Below are 5683 nucleotides of genomic sequence, written 5' to 3' on the forward strand. Positions count from 1 at the left end.
TTGAAATTTTGAATCTTATGATGGGAATGGTGTGTCTTATTAAATGATGACAAGGAATGTGGAACCAATTGTAAAGTATGATATTTATACATTAGGGATGAGTTTATACGACATCTCTCTAAAGAATTTTAAAATGGACAAGCATTACCCTGTTATTAAAATGTTGAGATGGCAGGGGACAATGCTCCTATAGCGGTGTGAACTGATCAGAGAAGAGTGTGAAAGGATTGGCGTTGAACCTTAAGTTGCAATTCAAAAAAAAAAAAACAGAAGAGGAGGGGTAGTCAATGGTACTCTGAAATATGCTTAGAACGATTGTCCTGTGGATGAAATCATCTAAGGAAAGGATGAGAGGTAAGGCGGAAGAAGAAATAAGGTTTGATTGTGAACGACCAATGAAATGGCTTCATATGCATCTCCAGACAGTAACAAATGGAATTTCACCCCCGGTGAGTTACACGGTAAAGGTCCCGGGAGTGATTATTGAGGAAAGGTGAGCCAAGAGAGGGTGAGTTTGTGGACGATGCGGTATAGGGAGTATAGAATGAGTATGAGCTACATCGATGAAATGATTAATACACAAGACGATCTAGGGGTCTTAAATAGAATTGAGGAAATCAACATAGGGCTAAAGGCAATTCCCTCATGGTTTGATAGTCGTGGCAACAAGAGACCATCAAAGAGGTAGTCTTTCATTTTCTGAGGCAACGTGGCCACTGGAGGCGTAAGAATGAGATAATACAAGATATGGACCATAGAAGGGAAGACGAGCGGATGACCCAACATGGCAGTCATACAACAATAAGGTAGATTACGACGTAGAGTAAAAGGATGAGCATATGACGGAAGAGCAGTATTAATCCCAAGAAGATACATCTCAAATGGTTTTGAAGTAGTGAAGGAAGAACTGATGTAAGCTTGATGAAGATATTAGGAAAGAACGCGGAAGTAGAAGATATGCATTGGGAAGCAAAAGAGGGTACGAAGTCCAAGTATACACATTTATCTCCACTCCCAGAAGAGGTTCAAGATGAGACGTGTTATAGCCCGTATTTTGTACGTCCGGATATTTCGAGGAAGTCGTGGGAAGTGAAGGGAAGACCATTGTCCAAAATTATTTTAATGTACAAGTCGGTTATGAATATTATTTATGAATACTATTAGTATGGAAATATTGAGAAAGGTTAAGGGTAAAAAGGGAAATTCACAAAATGGCCCATGGTAATATTGTGAAAGGCTAGGGGCAAAATGAGAATTTCACAAAATATTCGAGAAGGTTCTTGGAGTGGCCATGTTGGCCGTGTGAAACATGCCATATTTTATTAAATGGGGGCTAATTATAAATATATATGGACTAAGCTTACCTAGCAAGACAAGTTGGCATATTTGATTATTTTTAAGAAACTCAAGAAATATAGAGAAGGGACATGTGTCCACTCTTCTATTTGTTGGGAATAATTATAAATATGGACAAGGCTTACATAGCAAGACATGTAACTTGGAAAGAAAAAAAAAAGAAGAAGAGAGAAATATAGTAGGTTCGGCCATGGCTCACAAAAAATTGAGGCCATGGAAATTGATCAAGAAAAATCATTTCTTCTAGCTTTTCTACTAAATGGAAGGCCCTTATTAGCATGGAGTAGTTGTTGGAACAAGCAAAGCATTCATTTGGGCAATTCATAAGCTTAGCTGAATGAAGGAGTTAAGTGAAGAAGGTATGTATTCAATCTCCCCTCCCATGTTTTATGGATGATTTGTGAGTGTTGTAGCATGTAGAAATGGATGAAAATCATGAATTTGGTATGTTGGGGTGTTGGCCGAATATAGTTGCATTGTGTAGAACAAATGAATTGATTTTATTTAGTAGTTTGATTGTTGTGTTGTGGATTCCATGATGTAAAATGAGGATTTAATGGCTTGAAATGAAGTTGTAATCATTGTGGTGTCGTTGTGGAAGTTAATGTGACACTAGCATGAATTCTTATATTTGTATGAATGAAGTTGTTAATGTAAAATGTTGGTGGAATTCATGAATTTGGAAGTGAGACATTTGTTTGGAAGATTGTAAGTTGGGTTGTTGTGATTGAATTTGAAAGAAGGAAATAGGTTGTTATTGTTCTTGTTGGAATTGGAAGGTTTCGGGTGAAGTAGTATGTTGATTGAGTCGTTTTGAATGATATGTGAATTGAATTGAATATAAATGAAATGTCGTTAAATTGTATAACAAAGGTTGTTAATGTTAGAATGCGTCTTAAATTGATTGTTGATGTTGTTGGTATGATTGATGGTATTGTTGTTGATAGTTTGGCCGAGTTGAATTCTCGGATTGTTGATTGATGATTTGGGCCGAGTTAGATTCTCGGGGATGGTGTATTTACAGGGGAGATGCTGCCGAAATTTCGGCAGATTATAAATGAATTCATTTGAAGCATTAAGACAAGTATATGGTGATGAATCTAATGATTGCATCAATCTTCTTGAATGTAGACTAGCGATAACAAGCTTGGACAATTAAGCGTAGCTAATAGGATGTGGAACAGGTATGTTAAGGCTCGTCCCTCTTTTTCAAAGGCATGATCCCTAGGTTATGACTTCATAAATGTTTCCATATTTTTCTCGTTATCAAAGGTTAAAGATCTAAGATTCCAAGGCATGATTTCTTTCCTATTAACCTATAAATGTTTTCCAAAATATTCGTACTCTCCAAACCAAAGGTTGTGATTATGTAAGCTCTTATGATAACAATGATGGATATGTTTTTCAGTGACAATGATGATGTCAAGGATGAGAATATGTCTACGATGACTCTGATGAAAATGATTTTATGTTTAAAGGTTTTTGCAAGGGACAATGTCCATAACTTTCTTATACTAACTCGGATTGACTCTAAACGTGGTTATGATCTTATTCTATGTTCACTTAACGCTGTTATTCGTTGCTAGTCTCATCTTATAATAATTTTTCCTTCAAGGTGAGACAAAGCCATGATGGTTATTCCATAATATAATCGGAGGTTACCGACCTTACGTCACTCCGATAGATACATGACTTTCTTTGGGCTCTCCTGCATGCTGCTTATATGATATATGTATATGTATATGGGGAATATGGAAAAAGGGACAAAGCGTTATATACGCGTAACCACCTGATCAGTTGGTATCGGAGCCGGTGGTGGGGCAAACCTCAGCAAGAACGCTGAGTCCCAAAGTGGGGGGTGAGTATAAGGCTTGCCTTAGGCAAATCCCACATTGGTTTAGGCAAATCCCACATTGGTTCAGGCAAATCCCACATCGGTTAATATCGTCCCGGATGCGGGACATATGTGGAGGAGCCGACGTTGTTCGGCGCTATGATATGTTCTATTTTCTATATATATGAACAAGAAATGTTTTTCAAAGAAAGCTAAGCATGCATGGCATCCGCCCTAAGAGGCACTCAGATGTACAGGTTACTCTTTTACCTCATGATATGCTCTATATTTCCATTATGTTATTATTCATATTTATATCCCTTACTATGTTACCATTCATGCCTTACATACTCAGTACATTGCTCGTACTGACCCCCTTTCTTCGGGGGCTGCGTTTCATGCCGCGCAGGTACACCCAGATGAGTAGAAGCTAATATAGGAGATGTTCCAGCGGAGTTGGCAAGCTCCATTTGCTCTGGAGTATTGCCGGGTCAGGGTACTATGCTATGATGTCTTGTTCGAAGTTAGAGACTTTGCAGACAGAGTCGTGGGTATAGAGTGTTGGTATTGTAAACGGCTCCACCAGCCGATGTGCCATCTTATGTTATGTTATAAAGTCCATGTGATTACAGATTCCATTTGATTTGAGTACGAGGGAAAAGAAAGATTCTGAAAGCTTACTATGTATTTCATTCTTATTCGATTTAAGAGTCCAAAGATATTATGCATGTAATAAGAGTCAGCGGGTTCGCTCGGCTCCGAATATGGGGTCGGGTGCCCATCACACCCTAGTAAAGTCAGGGTGTGACAAGACGTCATTGCCCCCAGGTATGCAATGCAATGCTTTACTGTTAATGCTTTTGGTCGTGTGTGGCAATATTGTGTGTTGTGATATCGTAGCCCTAAGTGGCAGTGTTACTTTGGGTTGCGCTGATAGGATGGTAGTGTAATATTATAGGGGAAACTCTAGCATAATTTCTATAGACACCTCGAGAGCTAAACATTCGAGGGTGAATGGTCTTAAGGGAGGAAGAGTGTTATACCTCGGAATTTCATATCGTTGTGTCATACGTAGAATAACGTTAGCTTAAGGTGAACATGGAGTTTTTATGACATTAAGGAGGGTATTTGGTAGTTTTAAAGTGTATGCGATAAGATTTTGAAGTTGTATGAATCGGAGGAAGAAAGTTCATCGAAGGAAAGTGAGGTATAAGTCGCGTTTGGGGAAAAGGTTTCGTAAGTATCGAGTTAAAGATTATTTAGTAAGGTCTTCTGAATGGGTTATAAGGATGTTTATATTGTCAATGAAGTGTCAAACAAGTGCTAAGAAAGTTCCATAAGGATTGTAGATCAACAAATCGATGAGAACAAGTTCGGGAGAAAAGTGGGTAATACGACCATTTATACGGTCCGTATAATGGTCCATATAACAGTTTCAGAATGGATTAATCTCTGATGGACTTATACGGACAATATAAAATTATACGGACCGTATAAGTGTCCGTATAAAACCATGTCGGGTCAGATTTTTGCAAGTACATATATTAGACCTAAGTTCTTATTTTTCATTTCTATCATTTCCTCCACACTTCTTGAGAGCTCTAGAATATTCTATACACCCTACTAACATAAATCCAAGGAAAATCAAAGATCAAACATCATTAATCCAAGGAAATCAAGTGCAAGGATGCTCTCTAAGGTTGCTAGAGGCCAAGAAGCCCTTTGGAATTGAAGTTGGGGTTTTCTCACCTGGAGTATTTTCATCCAAGGACCATTCCTATGGGATAAAAGGTGAGTTTCACATTTAATCCATGTTAATAAGAGTATTTGGTTGTAGAATAACTTGAATAAAGGAAAGGAGTAGAATATGAAGCTCAAAGGTGGAATTAATGGTATTCTTGGATAGTGACTTGACATGAATCATAGTTCTTGATGTGCCATGAGTATCATCTTGTGCTGAATGATGTTAAGAACGTTGAAAAAGTATTATATGCGAACGAATACGGTGGTACACTATAGTTATGGTTATGAATGACATTGGAAGGGCATTTTAAGAATCGAATAATGTTTAACTTGAAGAAGTTTATTGATTATGATGTCTTGGGTGTTGTTAATGATATTTGGGAGTTGTTGATTATATGGGGAAAGTTATAGGAACAAAGGAAATGCTGCCCAATTTTCGTTAGCCTTTTAATCGCTTTAGTCCAGATTTAAGCATGCTCTTAATGAGCTAATTTTGTACGGATTCTCTTGAATGTAAAATCGCGAGCTTAAAAGGAGAACCCTTAGTCATTAAGAAGACATAAAGGTATGTGAGGTTAGTCCCCTTCTTTCAAAGGCATGACTCTTATATTGCGATTTCTTCTCTAGATTTCCATGATCTTCTTACACTCTAAGAGAGGAAAGTTAAAGATTTTTAAGAGCTTCTTATGAAATAGAGATGAGATATGTTCTATGATAATGATGCTATGATTAGTTCGATATTCTTGTTTT

Source organism: Lycium barbarum, chromosome 5 (genome assembly GCF_019175385.1).
Source record: "Lycium barbarum isolate Lr01 chromosome 5, ASM1917538v2, whole genome shotgun sequence".
NCBI classification, from domain to species: domain Eukaryota; kingdom Viridiplantae; phylum Streptophyta; class Magnoliopsida; order Solanales; family Solanaceae; genus Lycium; species Lycium barbarum.